Below are 25,582 nucleotides of genomic sequence, written 5' to 3' on the forward strand. Positions count from 1 at the left end.
AATAGGAAGTGTGGGGAAGCTAGACGAAATGGCTGCATGAAAAATGTGAAGAAATCGAAAAAGGAATACTTGTCGGATGGACTGACTCGGCATATAGGAAAGTCAAACCAATCTTCGGGCAAATTAAAAGCAAGGGTGGTAGCATTAAGACTGATACGGGAATTCCAGTGTCAAATGCAAAGGAGAGAGCAGATCGCTGGAAAGAGTACATTGAAGGCCTCTAAGAGGGGGACGATTTGGCTGACAGAGGAAGAAACAGGTGCCCATTTTGAAGAGAAAGGTGATCCAGTACTAGAATAATGAGAATTTAAGCCAGCTTTGGAGGACTTAAGATGAAATAAGGCAGTAAGGATAGGTAACATTACATCAGCATTTCTCACATCGTTGAGGAAAGTGGTAACAAACCGAATATTCCAGTTAGTGTGTAGAATGTATGAGTCCTTGAACAAACCATTTGCCTTTCAAAAAATGTCACCCACACAATTCCTAAGACTGCAAGAGCTGACTTTAACAGCTCATGCATCGAAGTTGCTGACAGAAGAATGGAAACGAAAGTTGAGAATGTTTAGGATTACTATTACTTTGCCTTCAGAGAAGGTAAAGGCACTAGAAAGGCCATTGTGACCTGATAGCTGATAATGGAAGCAAGACTAAGGAAAAATCACGCCACGTTCATAGGATTTGTCACTCTGTAAAAAGCATTCGACAATGTAAAATAATGCAAGATGTTTGAAATTCTAAGAGAAATGGGGGTGAGATATAGCGAGAGACAGGTAACGCACAGTATATACAAGAGCGAAGATCGAATAATAAGAGTGGACGACCAAGAACGAAGTGCTCAGATTAAAAGGGGTGTACGACAGGGAGATAGTCTTTCGCCCCTACTGTTCAATCCGTACATCGAAGCAGCAAATAAAAGAAAGATTCAGGGGACGAATTAAAATTCAAGGTGAAAGGATGGCAGTGAAACATCGACTGTGGAAACCCGTAACCCAAGAGAATCGTTTGAGATGTGGTGCTACAGACGATTGTTGAAAATTAGGTGGACTGATAAGGTAAGGAATGAGGAGGATCTGCGTAGAATCAGAGAGGAAAGAAGATGTGGAAAACACTGAAACAGAGAAGGGACAATATGATAGGACATCTGTTAAGACATCAGATAATCACTTCCAAGGTACTAGACTGAGCTTTAAATGAAGGAACTGTAGAGGAAGACAGAGACTGGAATACATCCAGAAAATTATTGAGGGCGTACGTTGCAAGTACTACTCTTGAGATGAGGACGCTGTCACAGGCGGGCCACAGCAAACCATTCAGATGGCTGACGACTGAAAAAAAAGGACATGTTGATAGGCGGGAGCGGCTAACGCAACAGATGTCATGGCTTCACTAACATCAGTCACTCAAGCGTTTTGAGAGCATGACCGTCTTCATGCCATTTACACAATGATAGTAGGTAGTGGTGTGAATGAAGCAAGTGTCATAGCTCCATGAACATTAGCTACTCAATTGGTTTCATAATGTGACTATCTTCAGATCATTTACGCCATGATAGTAGGCAGTCGTGAAGAACGAAACAGCTATTATGGCTCCATGAATGTCAGCTGCTCAAGCAGTGTGAGAACGTGATCATCTTCAGATCAGTTATAACATGAACGTAGGTTGGTGGTGAAAGGAGCAGGTATAGTGGTTCCACGAATTTCAACTTCTCAGACAGTTTGAGAATGGGACCGTCTTTCAGATCTTTATACCTTGAAGGTAGGCTGTGGCGATGAAACCAACAGGTGTCGCGATCCCGCAAACGTCAACAGATCAAACAAAATTTCATCACTGTGCTACACAGAGTTCAGGAGATAAAGTCATAAACATTAAGCTGCGTGAAAATGAGACTGCAGGGTAAAATTCACTAGGCGTACAGGTGATTTATTTGCAAAAATAGACCTGAAACATGTTCAATATGAGAGTAATATGTTTCACATGGGCGTATGTGGGCAAAGCAACAGGTAAAAAGCTCATCCTAAACCCCTGGAATCGTTTCAGTCAAATTTGGTACCCATTTACTTACAAGCTGGAAATACATACTGCAGGGGTAAGAACCACCCGCCTCCTATTGGGGTGAGTGTGATAACGTGGAGAGAGATAAAAGGACAAGGAGATGGCCACAGTGGTGGGAAAGGAGGAAATAGACACATATTGGTGGAGGAGGAGACAGACAGAGGTTGAGGAGGGGAAATGGACATAGAGAGAAGAGAGGAAGAGATGTACAGGAAAGAGAAGAGATTGATTGAGAGAGGGGGAGGAGGATACAAGCAGAGAGACGGGCGTGGAGAAGATGATGGACGAAAGGGGAGAAGAAAATGGAGACAGGAAGGTAAGATGAGGAGGTGGACAGAGTGAGTGGAGAGGAGGAGATGGGCACCGAAACGAAAGAGGAGGAGACGATGGACAGAGAGAGAGGAGAGGAGGAGATGCACACCAAAACAAAAGAGGAGGACATGAACAGGGAGAAGGGAAGAGGAGATAGACCAAGGGAGAGGAAAGAGGATATGGACAGAGGAGACTGACAAAGAGAGAGAGTAGGTGATGGAGTAGGAAGGAAAGGAAGAGGTGGACGGAAGGGACAAGGAGCAGACAGACAGTGAGTGGGAGTGAAGGAGGTGGACAGAGTGGTGGGGTGGCCGATGCACGGAGAGGTGAAAGGAGGAGATATACTAGTGGAAAACTGAAATGTATCCATACCTGGACAGCACCTTTGGCTCCACTAATTTTGTAATAACATTTAAGTGGTGCCATTTAGTTTAGCATTGCTATGCTCTTACAACATGGATTAGTGATTTGTTACGGGAAGTGGCCGAAAGAAAATCACATGTCTGTTGCTAGCTGTGGATTTCTGGAACTGGTGGTGTCAGATTTGGTAACTTGCAAATTAGGGTGCTGAGTAGGTGAAAGTTACAGAGTCAGTGTGAGTCGATTTCGATGTATGTACCATATGTTTTCAAGAATTTCTCTATATTTTACTTTGGATCTGAAGCAATTCTTCGTTCCTTGTGTTACATCAGTGAAACTGCTTCCTTGCAGAGAGGTGTGTAACGATGTGGATTGATGTGGGCGAGTGATTCTACGGAGAAGTTGGAGAGGAAGTGCAGAAGATATAGGCAACCAGTCATTGACGAAATAATTTGTTCATTCTCTAGTAAGCAAGCGTAGAAACTGCGTACCCACAGAAGGCGGACTTTGGGCTTCGGGCAATGAACCTCAGATTAAGACTAGCTGTCACAGATGGCTTTCGGAGCAGTTGCCCGTCAACCCTGAGACAGGTGGAGATACCTCTGCTCCTGTGGCTGCAGGCAGACTACGCCCACATTCAGCATCATTGGTAGTTGGCGTGTTTCCCAGTGTCAGACCCCATATCTGTGGCTGGAGAGCGGCGGTTGGCGCTAGCAGACCCCTATGGCCAGAGGCTAGAAAATCCAAAACCCTCAGTTTGTGCCTTGGACCATGAGGCAGTGGAAGGCAGTCATTTGGAGATTGCACAGTTGGTGGCAGCTGTCCGGCAGCTGTCTTTGATTCATAACCCCACAGCCTTAATGATAGCTGCGTGATAAGAGAGTCAACAACGCACTGCAAGGGCCAATCAGTAGACCGGCTATGCTGATGACCTGCATGGCTAGCCCGCTGGTATATATACACACCGAAATGGGTCCTGTTAGTGCAGAAGTACCGACTACTGGCTGCTTCAGTGGTACCTAGACGTGTTGAAAGCTCGTCATTGCCCGGAAAACTGTATTTTTATTTAGGGGATTGTTGATGTGGCGAAATTCTGCATTGGTTGGCTGCAAGCTGTGTCCTGAGTACAGCACCAGTCTCCTGTCTTGCCCCGTACTGTTACACGTCAATTCGCGAACACTGTTTAAATTACTTCGGCAATTACCGTTTGTTAAACTTTTCTTACTTTCCTATTTCTGAAACAGTAGAAGTCAGAAAACTACGTTTTACTGGTGTTTTGTGTTGAGCCGCTACCAACATTGGTAATTGCAGTATTCATGACCGTAAGCAGTTAATGTCATGTTATGCTGTTGTGCTTGTCAGCATGTTTCAAAATGTGCGATCAAGCAGTTCGGTACACTGGGCAGGAGGTATCCTAGAGCTACTCTAAGAACCATGATTTTGAGGAGTAATACAGAATTTTTAGCACTAAAATTATCATCATTGAAAGCAAACGTGTGAGTAAGGCGCTGTCAACAGTTATTCAAGCAGTCGTTAATTCCGTGTGTCTCTTTAATTGCCGTACTCATCCTCTACACCGGACAACGCAACACGTGTATAGTACCAGCAGTGCGTAAGGTCTACCCCCGGAAGCTCATCTGATTCTTCCATCGCTCCAGCTCTCCACTCTGAAAGCTATCAGCAAACGTTCGATAAAAGGTAACGACTCGTATTTTAATGCTCTGACGATTCGGTTTTGACATTTGATTTTTTTAGTATTTGGCTGCTCTCACTTCGCCCCCCCCCCCCCTCACCTCTCCCTCTCTCGCCCTCACAACTCCTCCCTCTCTCCCCCTCTTCCTCTCTCTCTCTCTCTCTCTCTCTCTCTCTCTCTCTCTCTCTCCCTATCTCTCTTTTCCCCAATGTTTCAAAGAAATAGTGTCATTTTACTCCTCATGAGCTTGCAGAACTGGCTATCACTCTCCTCTGCTTTCCAAATGCCATCGGATGTTGTTAACGAAGTTTAATTTAACAAATTGCTTCTTCTATACCTCATTGGAGAAACAGTTACATATAGAGCCTTGCAGGAAATTACTCGAAAGTGCTCGAAATCGTTTTTGTGATCCTGCTGACGTGAGAGTTGCCATCAAGTGTTGATACCATCAAGGACTATCAAGGGAGAGGAATGTCTTATCCTGCTCTACCTAAGAGTCCATATGACAAGTTATTTAATTAAATCAAGGGCTATACCGACATGCAAGCCACCGTAGTGGCATCATATTGGCTTGTGGAAAATGTTCTTACAATATCGTTCAGCGAGTGTGAAATATTGAATTTATGTCATGTATGGGAAGTTCGTGTATCTAGAAACCAGTTCTCATAGGTTGAAAACTGTAGGGGAAGCCCTCTTTATAAAGATATTTACCCTGCTAGATTACGATGACGGAAAGAGATCTATAGACAGAACTGGAATCAAAATGCGAAATTGTAGCTTCTCCCAGAGTATTGGATGTACAAAAAGAACTTAGCCGAATGCAGTCAGCCTACGTCCACCACAACTGTGGGTTTTTCGACCACAGTGTAAGGTTAGAGCATTTTTAGGGTCAGTAAACACGATACCCTACATCCTGCTCTTGCGGCATGTCTTACATAGGTCAGACAATCGGGACTTTGGAAGAACGATCTATGGAATGTAAGCCTCACACACTCTTACTACAGCTGGGGAAATTTGCGGCTGGAAAACATTGCCCTTACGCCGGTCATCCTATAGAATAAAGAACACAGGTACCTTTGGTCTTGCACTTACATATCTGGAATAGTGTTATTAAGGAATCTGTTGAGACTAAACCAGCAAGTTACCTCACAAACTGAGATATAAGTTTTTCTTGTACTATGCATGGATACTGCGTCCCTTCTTGGTCTAACGGCAGAGTTATCCCTAATTACTTCCCAGAGTTGGTCGGTATTTCGCTGTCAGTAACTCCTGACGTGGTCGTCTTTCTTGGACTAGTACCACTTGTTGTGTGTGTTATCTTTCTGCGAACGCTTTAATTTGGTTTCCTGTTTAGCACTACCATGTCCAGAGAGTTTAAACTGCCATGCAGAGGGATTTGTTGTGTGTTTCATTAGATCATCTGTACCTTGAAAATGACGAGGTGTTATCCTGTATAAGTACCGGTGATTGTCGATGACTTTATCTGTAAATTATTTTAACAATAATCAAATCTGAGGTGGATGACCAGGAAACTGGTGGCATCCCAGTTCAAATTATTTAAGTAAATCACAGAAAGTATAAATATGCTTGCGCGAATAGAAATCAGGATCCCACTCCCGTCACACTGCAAAGAAAAACTGTAGAACCTTGTACTGCAAGGAAGCAAGGGAGAGGATACTGTCATGGGTGGTCGGTATCCACTTTCTACAACACAAATGCACATGTGAATTAATACGATTCCTTATTTGCATGAACTGGAACATTTACTTAAATTGAATAGAATTCGTGTTTTGAGATACAAGCCCATCTGTAATAGTCCTCTTGCTTACTGCTACTAAGTAAAATTCTGGATGAGGTAAACTAGTCCAACTATAGTCACTAATCTGGTCACTATGTACTGTTTTAGCCTGTGCTGAATCAAACCTCCTCTGTGACTAAACTTACAGACTCCAAACTGGATGATCGAGTGAGTGAGTGAGCCTCTCTAGTTAGCGCCGGCGGCCTAAATACATGCTGTCAAGAGGGCGCTGGCGACGTATTGCTTGTGGGCGTGTCGCTGGTCTCTCTCATGATAGGAGTGCTTGATCCAGCGCCTACTAATCAATTTTCGCACTTCATCTTTGTGGACAGCTTACGCCAGCACAGTATCTCCGAGTAACCGCACGGTTAGAGGTACCATGTCACTAATCATGCGTCCCCTCCCGCCGGAGCTTCGAGTCCTCCCTCGGGTATGGATGTGAGTGTTGTCTTTAGCGTTAAGTTAGTTTAGGTAGCGTGTACGTCTAGGGACTGATGACTCACAGTTTGGTCCCTTAGGAATTCACACACACACACACACACACACACACACACACAGTAACTCTAAATATCCAGGCTATTTACATGTACACTGACGAAAAAATCACAACATGAAGAACGAGTTGTACTTCATAAAAGAAAGTTGTTAGGAGTGTTCCTACATTTGAAAGAATATGTCTATTCAAATTTTGCGCCAGTCGCATAAGAGTGGCGCTAGTAGCGCCACTAAGAGTTCAGGTTGCCTTTAAATACACACTGTAACGGTCGTGAGTATTAGTTACCTTTGACATTGGACGTGGTGAGTTGATGTTAGTCAAGAATGCCCTTAAGGCGACGGAAACGCCAGTATCGACACCTGTATGAGTTTGAACGAGGTCGTGTAATAGGGCTACTACGAACTCGATGCCCCTTCTGCGATGTTGAAGAAAGACTTAGTGGCAATGCAGGCACTGTACGTGATTGCAGGCAACGGTGATCACGCGAATGGACGTTGCAGTACCAAGAGGGAAGACCATCGTGTTCGGTCCCTGTGGCTCTGGAGCATCGGACTACATCTGCAGCAGTAATCTGAGCAGCAGTTGGCATCACAGTGACACAACGTATTGTTGCAAATCGGTTAGTTCAAGGATAGTTCAGAGTCAGACCGCTGTAATGTAGATTTCCACCTACGCCAAACCACCACCATTTGCGTCGTCAATAGCGTCAAGCGAGAGCCCGTTGGTGGGTAGAGTGGATGTCTATTGCGTTTTGTAATGAAAGCTGGTTCTGCATCAGCGCCATTGATGGTCAAGTGTTAATTATAAGGAGGAACCTTCACGTGGAGTTATGGTCTTGAGTGGGATTTCATATGACAGCAGGAGCACTCTCGTGCTTATCCTATGCACCCTGACTGCAAATTTGTGCATCAGTCTGGTGATTCGACCTGTTATGCTGCCATTCGCGCTCAGCAGTCCAAGGGTGTCAGCCAGCTGTATAGCGTTCGTCCACGTATTCCCGTTGTAACCTAACATACTCTGCAGGGTGTCACGTTTCCAAGCTTGCATCCAACATTCCGGCGGCTACACCGGTTATTAATGTACCAGCATTTCACGCTTGCAGTGCCATATCTCGCCCATACACTAGCCTGTAATGTTGCAATATTATTCACTTAAATATGTTACCTAGAAAAATGTATTGCCGATATTTCATAACTCTACATTAATTATTTTTTGGTGTTGCGATTTTTTCCCATAATGGTATTAGATGCAGCAATCCGTCATAGTCGACGTTTGTGAATAATCCTATGTGAGCGAAAAATAAATCACGTACCCTGTTGCGGTAAAGTCCCTTGCAGAATTCATCTAAAGGACGGAAGAGTCCTTAACTCTATCGCAAATTTTAAGATTGCGGTGCCTTCGAGCAGTGCTACTTTCTGTTGCAATTCAAATCCTGGAAAATGAGATAGTCGGAGGAAGTAAGGCGGACCTCGGCAAATGAGGTATGCAATGAAGGGAATTGTTTGACTTTGTGCGCTTCCGCCAGCAGTGAATGTAAAAGTTGGCGCGCCCGTGCTTTCAGCAAAGTAGCGCGGCGCGGCGTAGCGTGGCGTGGCTCAGCGCAGCTCCAGAGTCTTTGAAGGCCCCGCCTGGCCGCCGCCGTCTTCGGCTTTGGCTGCCTGTCGACCCGCGTTGCCTTTCCATGGCGTCGTTCTTCGTCCAGCCGCTTAAATATTTAAAGAGCGGGTCTCTCCTCAAAAGGACGCTCTCTGATTAATGAGTAGAAAGGAGTACGCGCCAGAAAGACTAAATCAGCGTCGTTTTCCGCGTTCTAGCTTTGCTAATATATATATATATATTTTCCCGAAAGCTTATTATGTGCACTTAATTACTCTTACGTCACTGCTTCGTTTACTTCGAAGCAAATGACACGTTATGCTGCTGCATTATGGTGATATATTTATCAATAAATTTGTGCCTCCTGATAGTTTTCCGTACCATTCCGTTCAATCTACATCTGTAGTCCACAAACCAATTTACGATATGAGGTGGTTAGTAATTTCGGTACCATTAACGTTCCCCTCCTCCCCTGTTCCATTCTTGAATGGTAAGTGAAAAAACGACTGTCGATAAACCTCCATATGTACTCAAATATCTTCGATTTTTCATTGTAATCGTTTCGCGAGACGTATGTAGGAAGAAGCAATTTACTGTCGAACATTAACTCTTTAAATTTCATTAGTACGCCTCTCCATGCTGTACTGTAGTTTGTTGAGCATCTCTGTAACGCTCTCGCAACGTCTAAACAATTCCGCAACGTCTAAACAATTCCGCGACGAAATGTGCTGCTTTTTGCCGGATCATTCCTCTTTTATCAATCTAATGTGGTGAGAACACCACACTTACGTAGAGCACTCAAGAATGTGTTGAACAAGCGTTTTGTAACGCACTTCTTTCGTGGATGAGTTACACTTCTTCGAAATTCTCGCAATAAGTCTCAGCCAGTCATACACTTTTCCAAGAATTAGCTTTATGTGGTCATTGTGTCTGACATCATTCTGGTTGCTTACTTCTGGGTATTTTACGGCAGTTGCTTTTTCCAATGATTTGTCACCAAAAGTTCAATATAACAGTAGTCTAGCCCTTAGCCTATTTATTCACGTTCACCATTAATTTGCCAGTGCTCGAAGCTTTCTGGTCTTCGTGCATTTTGTAGTCCGCATCCCGTGGCCTAATGGTTACCGTTGGTGTTTCTAGATCGCGAGGTGCGGGGCTCGATTCTGGGCTATATCGGAGATGTTCTTCGCTCTGGGTTTGGCTGTTTGTGTTCCTCTAATCATTTCACAAGAGTGCGCAAGTCTCAGAAGTGTCGGTTAGGCCGTCTGCTGGACAGCAGTTTGCGTTCCAGCAGCAGGTAAGTAGAACACACCTTCCGTTTGCGGATTATTTTTGAGCTTCAAACAAGAGCGACTTATTTTCAGTTTTCTGTGTGGATACCAGTTTAGTATTTTAAATTTCATGTGTAATTGTGTGCTAATTAGAGCTCTAATAACTGTGAAGTGTAGAATTTTGGAGCTTTTCATATGGATAGGGACCGTCATTGCTCCATTCAGTTGCGATGTGACTTGGTGAGCCTTCACTCACAGCTCCAGGTGGTGTTGACTTCGGTCACACAGCTTGAAGCTGCTGCCAATGGACATCACTCTGGGGGACCGGACATGTGATTCCTATGGACATCCAGGACGTCCCACGTGTCTCCTAATAGGTGCATTACTGTGGCCACCCTAGCTACTGCCCAATCTTAGGGGTAACGTCCATCAGTGGTCGAGTGGGAGGTCATTCGAAGATTTGCAAGGCAGTGGAAGACTTTCCAGGGGGCCGATCAGAGGGCTGCTGCGCTTTGTCTGACGAACAGATATCGAACGCTATTTGTGAATGACAAAGTCCCTGAGCCAGGAGCAGTCTCTCGCCCTGTTCCAGGGAAAGCCTTTCGGTCCTCTACCTCTGGGCATTCACAAAGGGCGGGGTTAGTGGTTCCTGGGAACCCATAGGGTTATAACTTCCAAGGAGGGGGAGAAATCCAGTGTGCATTCGTTGTGCACACCAGAAGGGGTCATACCAGATGTGGAAAGGCTGCTTCCAGATGCCATGAAGGGCACACGGTGCAGCTAACTGCATGTGGTAACTCGTGTTATTACTAAAGATGTTTGTCGCACTGGATCGAAAGAGATACTCTCTGGTTTCGGGCAGTTAGCTGATATGGTAAGGACTGCGAGTGTTATTTGTGAAATGAAGGTTGAGCTCACTATCTGTATCATAGATAACAGAATCGACTGTGTTACCTTGGAATAGAGCCGAGGGTCTGAAACAGAGGCTCAGACGGTTCAGCGACCGTCTACGCTGTAGATTCCTCGACTAGCGCCTTACGGTGATGGCTTTCTGGGTGCCGTTTAAGAGGTCAGTGGTATGCTACACGAAAAAGCGACTTCAGTGGTAGCGGAGGCTGTTAGAGGACACTGGGCCGTGTTGTAGGTTAGAAGGTCTATGGAAATAACAGAAAGGGTGTTTGTGTAAGAGGGTACAGGACAAACATGTGAAGTTAGACCTAGCAACAGACGCTATTGTGGTAGTAAACTGTTGTAGCTGTATTGGAAAAGAACCAGACTTCCAGGTAGTAATGGAGAGCACTGAAGCTCAAATAGCTATAGTTATGGATAGCCAGAAATAAGTTCAGCCGAAACTTTTACGAACAGCCTAACTGTGTTCTTAAAGAACAGATTACATGAAGTTGGTGATGGAGTGTCTATTGGTGTCGGAAGTACATTACCGTGTAGTTTGGTCAGTTACTACGGGTAGAGGCTATAATGCACCATCGGAATAAATTAATAAGTAGTTTCTTTTGCCTAGCTTACGATTCAGATCATGCAGTTGCTGAATTGTTCAAAGAAAACAAATCTCATTTTAGATGGATACCACACCTATGTAATTATGCTAGCAGTTGGAGGTGACTTCAATCTACCCTCGATACGCTGGCAAAAATACATGTTTAAAGCCTGCGGTAGGCGTAAAACACCGACAGAAATCCTGCTCAAAACTTTCTTCAAAAATAATTTTGAACAATTAATTTAGGAGGCCACTGGAAGTGCAAATCGCTGCGAAAAAGTACTTGATGCCTTAGCAACAAATACTCCTGAGCAAATAAAGACCATCATGACGGATACAGGGATAGCTGACAAGAAGGTTGTTGTAGTGAGACACAAATAACGTAAAATCAACAACCACCAAAAATGAGCACAAAATACACCTATTTAAAAAAGGCAGATAAAAATACGCTTCACACCATCCTAAGAGACAGCCTCAACTCCGAATCTGACTACGTACGCGTAGACCAGCCGTGGTTTGAATTCGTAGAAATTATATCGAAGGCAAATGAGAGGTATACACCAAATAAGTTAATAGGAGACCGTACTGATTCCCCCAAGGCACACAAAACAAGTCAGAACACTTTTGCAGACGAAACGAAAAAAACATGCCAGCAATTTAAAGGCCAAACTCCCTAATAAATTCTGGTTGTATGTCGAGTATAACAGTCACAATACACAAGCAGTGGTTTCACTACACGATAACAACGGTAATGTTACTTACGTTAGTGGAACAATTGAAACAGTATTCCGAGGTTCCTTCACCAAAGAAGACAAACTTAATATTCCGGAATTCGAGTCAACAATAACCGCCAACGTCAGTAGCTTCGAAGCAGACATCCCCGGGGTAGCAAAGCAGCTTAAATCACTTAATAAGGGCAAGGCCTCTGGTCCAGACCTTATACCGGTCACGTTCCTTTCAGCGTATGCTGATTTAACAGCTCCAAGATTGACAATCACATACAGCCGCTCACTCATCGGAAGTTGAATACCTGAAGGTTGGAAAGTTGCTCAAGTCACACTAGCATCCAAGAAAAGAAATCGGAGTAATCCGCTGAATTAAATACTCATGTCATTATAATCGATTTTCAGTACGGTTTTGGAACATTTATTGTGTATGAACACTATGAATCACCTCAGAGAAAACCATTTATTGACAAATAGTCATCATTGATTCAGAAAATATGGTTCTTGTGAAACACAACTAGCTCTTTATTATAACGAAGCAATGAGTGCTATCGATAGGAGACGTCAAAGTGATTCAGTGTGTCTAGATTTTCAGGAGGCTTTTGACACCGTTCCTAAAAGGATACTTCCAATGAAATTGCGTGTCTCTGGAATATCGTCTCAGTTGTGTGACTGGATTCGTGAGATCCTGTCAGAAACGTCACAGCTCCTAGTACTTGTCGGAAAGTAGTCGAGTAAAAGAGAAGTAATAACTGGCATTCCCCAAGGAAGCGTAATAGGCCTTCTTCTGTTCCGGAGTTACATAAACGACGTAGGAGACAAGCTGAGCAACCTTCTTACATTGTTTACGGATGATGCTGTCATTTACCATCTCGTAAAGTCACGAGATGAAAATCAAAAACGATTTGGACGAGACACCTGCACGGCGTGAAAGTAGCAATAGACTCTACATCACTAAAAGTGTTAAGTTAACCACATGAGTAGTGAAAGTGTAAGTAGGCTGTTTAGGTTTTTATTGGCAAGGTGCACCGAACTTTGAGGTGGAACCGCCGACACGACGTAACAATGACCGATATGCGACTCGCCGACACGATGACTTTGACTGTAAGCTGCTCATTACTACACGTAAATTCAAAACATTTAAGAACTCTAGCAATGACATTCGCCCACAAGCGTGGCTTCATCAATTCTCTCATTGTGTTCCTCCCAACTGATCACTGGAGCACAGATTATGATTTATGTGTGGCTATTTAGAGAATGAACCAGCTGTAAGAATGCGATCGGTCATTCACGATTGTCACAGTAACACGACAGTTACAGGTCACATCCGTCACAATTCCGCGATCACAGAAACAATAACTGAACACGACAAGGCTATTCTTACAACGCAAAACGTGACCAAAACTGACACCACCCGTATGACAACTGTTGGCAGAATAATAGTTACAGAAATAAAAGGTTCAAATGTGTGTGAAATCTTATGAGACTTAACCGCTAAGGTCATCAGTCCCTAAGCTTACACACTAACTAACCTAAATTATCCTAAGGACAAACACACACACCCATGCCCGAGGGAGGAATCGAACCTCCGCCGGGACCAGCCGCAAGGTACAGAGAAAGACCGAATTTCCGTAGTAATGAATATGACAGAGATAACCATAGAAACAGACAATATGGGAACCAAAACAATTATTATCAATGGAGACAGAATAACTTCAGACGGAACAGTTCAGCCCGCAGTTACGATTCAGGGAGAAATTTTCCACCACGTGACCGACAAGAAAGAAACTATGGAATCTACTGAAATGACGACAGATGATATAATCGTAACGGCAGACCTTAATTTCATCATAACTGGGGGCATTCAAACAGGGCAGGGCCCTCTCTACAAGGTGAATTTGTAGGTTTCCTAATCCTAATAACGACTCGCGCCAACAAAGAGACAGACAATAACTCGCACCGCATGCTGCTACGTGTGCTGCCTGGCTCAGGGAAAAACAACATAGACGCTAACCTGGAGAGAAATTTTAACATTCCTTACCGACTGCACAACATAGGACAGACTGGTTCGAAACTGGAACAGAAGTAAGACAGGATTGTTGTCTTTCACCTACTCTGTTTGCCATACATATCGTAGCCTTGATAATGAAAACGCTAGACACAGAGAAAGAAGAAATAAGCATTGGGGACCGGGAGAAGAACTGTACCACATTTATTGACGAAATGATAGAACTTGAAGTCAGAGAACAATATTCAAAGTTGAAGAAACATAGCATGAGTGGAGAATGAAAATCAACACAAAGAAGTGTAAGGTAATGAGACTACATGACAAATAAGACTTTAAAGTGAGAAAAGAGGCAAAACGAATAGGTTGCGCAGGAAAAATATTTGAGAAAGTCATAACTGATAACTGGTCGAGTGAAAACAAATAAGGTCCATAACAACAACAAACAACAACAACTCCACCCGAATAGGGCATGAAGGCCCAACCGTACCGACCGGCAGCCGTGTCATTCTCAGCCTACAGGCGTCACTGGATGCGGATGTGGAGGGGCGTGTGGCCAGCACACCGCTCTCCTAGCCGTGTGTCAGTTGTCAACAGCATTCGGCAATCCGGATGGTCACCCCATCCAAGTGCTAGCCCAGCCCAAAAGCGCTTAACATCGTTGATCTGACGGGAACCGGTGTTACCACTGCGGCAAGGCCATTGAAAAGGTCAGTCACACCAATGTTAAACAAGCTTCCCAATAATGGAAATTTTGATACAGTTAAATGGGGTTAGAATGAAGAAAAAGACTGGTAAATTGGTTCCTGTTAAGTGTTTTTCTGTGTGTCTGTGAAAGCTGCACATCGAAAGAGAAAGAAAGACGCTAAACTGAAGCGTTCATGATGGGAGTATAGAGGAGACTGGAGAAAATAAAATGGGTGGATAAATTGAGGAGCAATGATCTACTGAAAAGGATAATGGAAGGAAGAACTCTTACTAAGCCTGATTAAGAAAAGGAAAGCTGTCAGTGTGCGACATATATCAGGAGTAAGACGTGTTCCATTAACAGCTGCCAAAGGTAGGACAGAAGAAAACGGTAAGCACAGGAATAAAAATACCCGATGGAGTGAGAAGAGAATGACAACGGACAATGGAGCAGTCGGCCTTCAACACAAGCAGATGGAGACAGCAATGGTGTCAGGAACCTGCCTACAGGTGGAACATCTTATTATAATAATGGTGATGATGTTGATGACAGCAGAATGTCCTTTATTATTTTTTGTTTCCTTCCGCCATATTATTTTGAAGAAACTTCTGCAAATTTGTATTCAAACTCTGTTGTTAGCTTTCTAAGGTACCGTAGACTTTCATGCAATATTTTTAGTTCTAGATTTGTGTTAGTCTCCATCCACCAACCTATTAACTTTCCTATTTTACATTCATTGTGGTGTAATTATGTGTTTTTAGGTAAATATTTTAATAAACTAGTTTGTGTTCCTACAGTACTGTGATTTCTGTTTAAATATGAATATCTTATCGTTTCGTGGATATTCTTTGTAACATCAATGCTCATTTTCATGTCAGAAGTGCACGTATTATGTTCCGAAACGACTCTACATACTACTGTGTTACTACCTAAATAAGGAGCCACCAGATACATTTCGTAACACTGTCAGTGCTGTGCAATTCCAGCATCAATTCATTCACTTTCGTCTAATGTTTAACTTCACACTGAAATAGGTGATAACTAGTGGACTGATGCAAACGTTCCTCTCACCTGTTGTTTGTTAATTTGCGTGCGATCACGTTACCTCTCTCTGACGATGTACTTGTTCTGCCACAAGCTCTTCATCACACATATAATGACCATTCTATTATATCATTCAGCTGACCGGCGTAGGTTACCGCCATGCCACTCTGTACCGCAATTAGCGTACTTCAGCTGCGCTTCACAGTACATCTAATTCCCCTTTGTGTGAGAACTTGCGCCGGCCGAAGTGGCCGTGCGGTTAAAGGCGCTGCAGTCTGGAACCGCAAGACCGCTACGGTCGCAGGTTCGAATCCTGCCTCGGGCATGGATGTTTGTGATGTCCTTAGGTTAGTTAGGTTTAACTAGTTCTAAGTTCTAGGGGACTAATGACCTCAGCAGTTGAGTCCCATAGTGCTCAGAGCCATTTGAACAATTTTTTTGAGAACTTGCGGAAATCAACTGATGCACTGACAAATGCCTCAAAGGGTTCAGCATCGTGATCCAAATTATTAATGAAAACAAGGTCAATTATGAAGAGTAATAAATAGACTGCATATCAATTACAGACAAATTTCTACAACCAAAAAACGTTTAAATTACGATGCGGCGTGAAACGAAACGAACATGTTAATTTAGTGTTCATCATGGTGTCATGAGCTCTTTCTTTCTTCCTTTCCTACCTAAGCAGGTAGACTTTATTTGTAACTTACTAGGTCTTACTACATACAGCATAGCGAACGCATTATTGTAGCCAAGATAGACATGAAACCCGCACCTACCACAATAGTACAAGTTCATTTCCAGCTAGCTCCGTAGATGATGAAGAGATTAAAGAAGTCTATGATGCCAAAATGAACTGAATAGTTACTGGCGAAGAAAATTTAGTACTCATGGGGGCGGCAAGCGCGAGTGTAGGAAAAGGAAGAGGAGGAAAAGTATTAGGTCAATATGGACTGGGGGTAACTAACGAAAGGGGAAGCCGCCTGGTAGAGTTTTGTACAGAGCATAACTTTATCGTAGCTAACACTTGGTTTGAGAATAATGAAAAAAGGCTGTATAAATAAAAGAGGCCTGGGGACACTGGAAAACAGAAATTTAGGAACAAGGTTTCAAAATGTAAGACATTTCCAGACGGAGATGTGGACTCTGATCGCAGTTTATTGGTTATGAACTGTAGATTAAAACTGAATAAATTGCAGGAAGGTAGGAATTTAAAGATATGGGACCTGGATAAACTGAAAGAACCATAGATTGTAGAGAGTTTCAGAGAGAGTATTAGGGAACGATTGACAAGAATAGGGGAAAGAAATACTGCAGAAGAAGAATAAGTAGCTTTGAGAGAAGAAATAGTGAAGGCAGCAGAGGATCAAGTAGGTAAAAAGACGAGCATTATTAGAAATCCTTGGGTAACAGAGGAGATACTGAATCTAACTAATGAAACGAGAAAATATAAAAATTCAATAAATGATGCAGGTGACAAAGAATACAAACGTCTCAAAAATGAGATCGGCAGGAAGTGTAAAATGGCTAAGCAGGGGTGGCTAGAGGACAAATGTAAGGATGTAGAAGCATGTATCACTAGAAGTAAGATAGATATCGCCTACAGGAAGATTAAACAGACCTTTGAAGAAAGATAACCACCTGTATGAATATCAAGAGCTCAGATGGAAATACGTCCTAACCAAAGAAGGGAAAGCAGAAAGGTGGAAGGAGTATTATAGGGTCTATACAAGGGTGATGTACTTGGGGGCAATATTGTGGAAATGGAAGAGGACACAGATGAAGATGAAATGGGAGATATGATTCTGCGTGAACAATTTGACAGAGTACTGAAAGACCTAAGTCGAAACAAGGCCCCGAGAATAGACAATTTTCTATTAGAACTACTGACAGAGCCAGCAATCACAAAGCTCTTCCATCTGGTGAGCAAGATGTATGACACAGGCGAAATACCTCCTGATATCAAGAGGAATATAATAATTCCAATCCCAAAGAAGTTAGGTGTTGGCAGGTGTGAAAATTACCGAACTATCACTTTAATAAGTTATGGTTGTAGAATACTATATATATATATATATATATATACAGGGTGAGTCACCTAACGTTACCGCTGGATATATTTCGTAATCCACTTCAAATACTGACGAACCGATTCCACAGACCGAGCGTGAGGAGAGGGGCTAGTGTAATCGGTCAATACAAACCATAAAAATATGCACGGAAGTATGTTTTTTAACACAAACCTACGTTTTTTTTAAATGGAACCCCGTTAGTTTTGTTAGCACATCTGAACACTATGGGATTTAACATCTATGGTCATCAGTCCCCTAGAACTTAGAACTACTTAAGCCTAACTAACCTAAGGACAGCACACAACACCCAGTCATCACGAGGCAGAGGATCAACCCATCAATCTTCAGTGTTCTTCTGTAGCACAATATTTCGAATACTTTTATTCTCTTCTTGTCCAAACTGTGTTTCGTCCATGTTTCACTTCCATACGTTACTTCCTGACACATAAATCTATACTTGATGTTAAAAAATTTCTCTTCTTCAGAAACGTTTTCCTGGCCATTGCCAGCCCACATGTTACATCCTCCATACTACGACCATCATTTATATTGTTCCGCAGATAGAAAATCTCACTTAGTACTTTAAGTGTTTCATTTCCTAAGCTAAATTCCTCAGAATCACAAGGTTTAATTAGACTACATTCCATTATCCTCATTTTATTTTTGTTTTTTGTTCACCTTATATCCTCTTTTCAAGACACCATCCACTCCGTTCAGCTGCTCTTCAAGGTTCTTTGCTCTCTCTGACATTATTGCAATATCGTCGGCAAATCTCAAGGTGTTACTCATATAAATGGCTTCCATTGTTTTGGAATAACAATGTTGGTCGATAGTGCTATGAGAGCTGCTACAGTGACTGCATCAGTAACTGACTATGTGGTCACAGATATGGACAGGGAAAAGTGTGATGTAGCTATTGAAGATCGTGGTCTCTCAGGCCATTTTTGCTTAATAGTAACCGTAAAACGGCACGTGAAAAGTTCGATAAGATGTAAACTTACAAAAGACATTTATCAGAAATCAAAATACAAGATTTTTCAGAAGCTCAAACAAATCTAACCTGGAATGAAGTGTATAGAGGAACCAATGCAAATGTGAAATTTGATAAACTGTTGACGCCATTTAAAATGAATTTTGAACAGATATTTCCAAAAGTAGTTGTCTCAACATCAGGGTCTCACAAAAACAAATGAATAGCAGCAGGTACCAAGAAACCGTTAAGTGCTGAAATTTCTTGTAGAAGAGTCATGATGAGCCGGAGTTCTTGAATTTCTATCATAAGTACAAAAATATTTACAGGAAGGCACTGACTACTGAAAAACGTGTTTTAATGTCAATGTAATACACAATTATACAAGCGAACTAGTCTGGGATGTCGTAAAGAAAGAATTAGAGAGAGACAAACAAAGGCATAATAGCATATTAATAAGGGAGTGGGATATGTGATCCACTAATGCAAAAAGTGTTTTAATGTCAAATTAATACACAGTACACATTATACAAGTGAAATAGTCCGGGATGTCATAAAGAAAACATTAGAGAGAGACAAACAAAGGCACAATAACATATAAATAAGGGAGTGGGATAAAGTTGTAAATGATCCACAGCACTTAGCATACTATCCGAATGAGCATGTCTCAGGTATTGGAAAGAAGTTACAGCGAGAAATTCCAAAACAAATAGAACGCCTGTAAGTAATTATGCACCAGGTACGATGATGTTACTACCAACAATAGATCGTGAAGTCAGTAAAACTGTGCAGAAACTAAAACGTAAAACTTAAGCAGGCTTAGATGAAGTACGATGTGTGTGCTCGAAAAAATCATAGAGTGTAAATATTAAACTAATTCTTTGCATCATGTAAATTTCCGAGCAAGAGTTGTACCTCCGCTAACGAAAAGTACTGTAACCATTCTCAAAAGCAACAGAATTAATTCTGAAAGGCAGGTTAATGAGTTACTTGAATAAATGGAACCTCTTAAGTGAATCACAGTTTGGTTTCTGAGATGGTAGAAGTATGGAATCAGCCATTGTAAAATTCATAAAACTCTTAATTTATGTTCGTGCTAATGATAAGTGTGTCACATATATACTTTTGATCTTTCTAAGACTTTTGAAACTGTTCATCATATTCTACTAAATAAGCCAGGAACTTTATAAATAAGAGAGGTAGGTAATGACTAGTTCTGATCGTACGTAGAAGAGAGGGTACAAAAAGTAGAGATAGCACATACCTAAAATGAGTCGAAAGTTCTAGTAAAACACCTATCAGAGTCAAAATACATTAATATAGGAGCTCGTCAGTCTAGCATCTCTGTTCTTAGGCTGTTCTCACGGCGGCGTACAGGCAGGAAAGGAAGTCTCTTCATACATATTACTCACGCAAACAGCATAACGAAGAGTTCTAGGTTGTCAACTACATACACATTTACATCTTACTTTGAGTGTGTAAGCAAGATAGCAAACTTTCTACGGCTTCAATACAATACACACGTGTATTTACTCCACATTTCTGTATATCACTGGGTGCTCAGATCCCCATCGTATTCACGTCCAGTGTTGTAGTGCGTTTGAAGCAAATACCACTTCAGCAACTACTTCCGTGATGAAATGTAGATTGTCAGATCGAATTAGATCACAGAGTTGCCCATTCTATATTTAGCACTTCATATAGCCAAATATTTAGAGAGCTGAACATCAGCTTCTAAAGAAGACGTTTGGGGTGTACGTCTCGCCGGCGACGTCATTAAGAACGGAAATATAGCGAGAATTCGTCAAAAATACGTAATAATATGCGATGTGTACTTTACGAAGTCCACCATCATGGCATTAACATCAAGTGACACAGAGAAACCACGGAAAAATTAAATCTCGTTACACGGATCTGAAACTGGACTTACCCGAGTCGGTGGCAGTGCCTTAACCACTGTGCCACATCGTTTTGATTATCAGTCCCTAAAAAACCTATCATGTACTCGTAGTGTACTTTACATGGTGTATGACTATTATAGGTACATAGAAAGCAGGAAAATTTTTCCTGTGGCAGTCACAGCCCATGTTAACGTCCGGTACAGCACTGAGGTTAATGAAATGGGAAATTTTCCTGTTTATGCCAAGAACAAACAGATGAGGAAATATTACTAAAACAACTACAAGAAACCAATCTAATCAATGTTCCAGATCTCTTCCAAGATCGTGCAAAATCTATTCTGAAACCAGAGCACGGTGGTACTATCTATATACATGTTGCTGTTATGGTCTACAGTCCAGAGACGGGTTTGGTGCAGCTCTCCATGGTACTATACCCTGTGCAAGCCTCTTCATCTCCGAATAACTACTTCAGCCTACATCCTTCTGAATCTGCTTAGCGTATTCATCTCCTGCTCTCCTTCTACGGTTTTTACCCTCCACGCTTCCCTCCAATACTAAAGTCATGATGCCTTGACGCCTCACAACGTGTCCTACCAATCGATCCCTTCTTATAATCAAGTTGCGCCATAAACTCTTCTTCTTCCCAGTTCTGTTCAGTACCTCCCCATTAGTTACGTGATCTACCCATCTAATCCTTAGCATTCTTCTGTAGCACCACATTTCGAAAGCTTCTATTCTCTTCTTGTCTACACTGTTTATCGTCCATGTATCACTTCCATACATGAAAAGACTTCCTAACACTTAAATATTTACTCGATGTTAGCAAACTTCTCCTCTTCAGAAACGCTTTCCTTGTCATTGACAGTCTACATTTTAAATTCTGTCTCCTTCAGCCATCATCAGTTAATTTGCTCCCCACATAGCAAAAGTCATTTACTACTTTACTGTCTCATTTCCGAATCTAATAACATCAGTATCACCTGATTTAATTCGGCTACATTCCAAATATCCTCGGTTTACTTTTGTTGATGTTATAACATCATATTCCTTTCAAGACACTGTCGGTATCGTTCAGGAGCTCTTCTAGGTTCTATGCTGTCTCTGACAGAATTACAATGACGTGGGCAAACCTCAAAGATTTTATCTCTTCTCCATGGATTTTAATTCTTACTCCAAATTTTTCTTTTGTTGCGTATCCAGCTTGCTGAATATAATTAATAACATCGGAGATAGGCTACAACCCTGTCTCACACCCTTCTCAACTACATGTTCCCTTTCATTCCCCTCGACTCTTATGACATAAGAGTCGAGGGTTTCTGTACAAATTGTAAATAGCCTTTCGCTCTCTGTATTTTACCACCGCCAACTTCAGAATTTGAAAGAGAGTATTCCAGTTAATATTGTCAAAAGCATTTTCTAAGCCAACAAATGCTACAAATTTAGATTTGCCTCTCCTTAACATATCTTCTAAGGTACGTCGTAGGGTCAGTATTGCCTCCCGTGATCCAAAATTTCTACGGAATCCAAAGTAATATTCCCCAAGGTCGGCTTTTACCAGTTTTTCCATTCGTATTTTGCAACCATGACTTATTAAACTGATAGTTCAGTAATTTTCACAGCTGTCAACTCCTGCTTTCTTTGGATTGGAATTATTGTATTCTTCTTGAAGTCCGAAGGTATTTAGCCGGTCTCATGCACCTTGCTCAGCAGATGAGATATAGGGGCAACTAAATGAGTAAATATAAATTTGTAAACAGTCTCAGTCCTGAGGAGATCGGCTCCCTGCAGTGTTATTTTACATATAAGTCGAAATTGTTCACACTGTCACACAGTCTCATTCATATTACACGGTAATAGACTTTACAGTTTATTGCTGCTAATTACGTCTGCAAGCACGTCACTCATCCTCCCATCAGTTCGACAACGATATCCTGAGAAGGAAATGTGTTTCCACCAGGACCAGCCCCCAATACACATGTCAGTGGTGGTGATGAGGGGGTGTGGTTTCCAAACGGAGTGAGATTTCTCTTCCCAACAACCCTCATTCGGCAGCGGTCTGAATCATTTTGAAGACGAATGGACGTGAACCGAACGGATCATGCAAGAAAACTCTCCTAGCCCAGCGCCAAAAAATTCGTGATCGATTTTGAAGTGTCACCTTAGCTGCCTCGAAGGAGTTGGCACAAAAAGAGAGCTTTTATTCAGCTCTTAGACTCTTTTCGCACAGATTTCAGACAGTCACTGAAGTTAAAGATCTTTGTCTCGGATATTAAATGGTAAATGAAGAAGATACAGTGCCCTTTTGGGGACCAAAAATATCTTGATAAACGCTGTGAAGACCTAATAATTTCGTGATTGCTATTAATTACACAAATTAACGTAAATACCCAGCAGTTGCACTACTGTAGTTACGAACCAACTTTTTTCGCCAGGCATTTGGTTGCTAGATCACCGACTACGCCATTGACCTACGAATTCATTGCGCTGCAGCTGCCGACCATTAGGTACATTTTACCGCTCCTTGGCTCTCCATCACGAAATTAATTGCCTTTTGTAGGCTTGAAATGCTACGAAAGACGCGGCGCGGTATGCTTGAGTGTTTTTAGTGGGTGCTTCCTGATGCCAAGTTTAAAAACGGTGTCAATCCTACTACTACACACACGCAATTACAAGTGTTCTTTACTTTTATGAGCAGATCTATACACCCCCACTTTCTAGTGGTGTGTACATTCATTTCGTCGGCCGCAAGCTTGTAGACCATTTGGATAACATTGCTTAGGGTGAAAGGATGGAGCGCACGGTACCAGTATCTTCACAAAAACCACATGGGAAAATTCGATTTTTCAGGCGTTCATATCTCAGTATCTGTTGAGCACAAAGATAAAGGGTCGAGTGTTTTTGATTTGCCTGGGCCTAGTGACCATTTGTGTACCTATAACAAGAACGTGCATGCTGTACGTACCCTACAGTACAGGGTCGAAATTTAAAAGTCACACACTTCGTCCAGCCAATGAAAATGAACAAATAAGGCTTCATCTATGGGGGGGGGGGGGGGGGGGGGGAAAGGGGGGGCTTAGAAGACTTATAAAATTGCCATTTGTTCATGTGTGATGAAGTGGTTCATTTTGCAAGAACTGATTGACTTTCCAGGTTATAAGGTATCGTAAAGTCTCAAACAAAACATCCAGGCCGTAATCGATAAAAAAGCGGAAGTGCAACAGTTCTCAATTGTAAGTGAAATTATTCTGACTGCTGATTATTTCGCTCCAAAATAAATGAGTCTGACTGTAACAGACTGAATAAAATTAGCTTCAGGTCAAAACGTCTTTGTTTGTCAACGGCACTCTTGGTGATGAATTACCGTGTAAGGATTTAATGTTCATAGAAAAAAGATATTTCGTTCAAAATTTAATGGACTTCGAATTAAGACTCAGGCTCGACTTTCAACAGTAACATAACCGATGATTCCGCGTTTTGGGGCTCGATTGTTGCATCACAAACCAGCCACTTCCAACTTAATTTAAACGATCAGAGGTGAATTGCCTTATTTATTTAAAAGAAGAATTGAGTGAGAGGTGTGTCACCGCCAGACACCACACTTGCTAGGTGGTAGCCTTTAAATCGGCCGCGGTCCATTAGTATACGCCGGACCCACGTGTCGCCACTGTCAGTGATTGCAGACCGAGCGCCGCCACACGGCAGGTCTAGAGAGACTTCCGAGCACTCGCCCCAGTTGTACAGCCGACTTTGCTAGCGAAGCTACACTGACAAATACGCTCTCAACTGCCGAGACGATAGTTAGGATAGCCTTCAGCTACGTCATTTGCTACGACCTAGCAAGGCGCCATTACCAGTTTATATTGAGGTTATAACATGTACCGTCAAGAGTGATGTACACCCATTGTGGATTAAAGTTAAGTATTCCAAGAACAACGTTCTTTTCTTTATAGGATAATTACTTTACCTTGTTCCAGACCTCACGCCAATCCACGTGAGCTTAAAAGCGTCCATTTCGGCCTCCTCTAGCAACACGGTGTTGGCTCTTCTGCCAACACTTCAAGAGGTTTTTCCTTTTTTACAGATTAAAACAGGTTTAAAATATATGAAACCTGGTAGACAAGTAAAGACAGGATTCGGTTACGATTGTGGGCGGGGCCGTAATCAGCTACTACTGGTTGCCTTTTACAGTCACACAATTTATTTTAAGCCAGTAATTCCAAACTCAACAATAAATAAAAATTCCTCACGTTGTCAATGAAAGAATAAACAACTGTGTAAACAATAGTGTTTTCAGTGAGTTACAATTTATCAAATCACCATTACATGCAGATAAGCAGATAATGTTTTAAAAGGAAGCCACTGTGATCTGGGCAGAAGGCCTTACACAATAGGAATGGCAATAAATTAAGAACTGTTTAAAACTCGCTGCAACTTATAAATTACAGGTAATGAAATATTAAAGGCAAGTCGCCACAAACACAGTAGAAGGCATAAGAGGCCAGGAATGGCAGTAAATAAGGTTTTAAGGCTTGCTGCTAAAATGCAAATACCAAATTCGAATTTTAAGACAAATGAGCAAAATCACGGCTGAAGGCCTTACACGACAGGAAGGGCAAAAATAGAAAAAATTTAGAAACCTACTGTAAAACAGCAAACACATGAGCAATTAAAAAAACAAGCAACTGATCACCAAACTGGTGAAATAAGATGATGGTATACCTTGTAACGCAACCCTTAACATCCACTGAACACTACATTGCTAGATTTCTTCCAGAAGGCGACCAGAACTATTAACCAGACATATGTAACCTTTATTGTATGCATTACAAGGTATTGTAATAAAGAATACAATAGTAAAACCCAAGGGCCAGTACATAAGTCACTTCAAGGGTACTGAGGCAGATTATACCCCCAGAAGGCGTGGACTGAAGGAGCGTTACACTGAACTACTGGCTATCAGACCTCCTTTTAGAATACACATTTCTTACAAGAACCAAGGGGCCACAGACGGTGCTCCAGAAATCGACCTCTAAGTAGGTCCGGCAACAAACTCTTCCGCGAGTGAGGAGAAAGGCAGCCAAGAGTTGCATTCGCCACACAA

Source organism: Schistocerca americana, chromosome 3 (genome assembly GCF_021461395.2).
Source record: "Schistocerca americana isolate TAMUIC-IGC-003095 chromosome 3, iqSchAmer2.1, whole genome shotgun sequence".
Classification (NCBI taxonomy): Eukaryota; Metazoa; Arthropoda; class Insecta; order Orthoptera; family Acrididae; genus Schistocerca; species Schistocerca americana.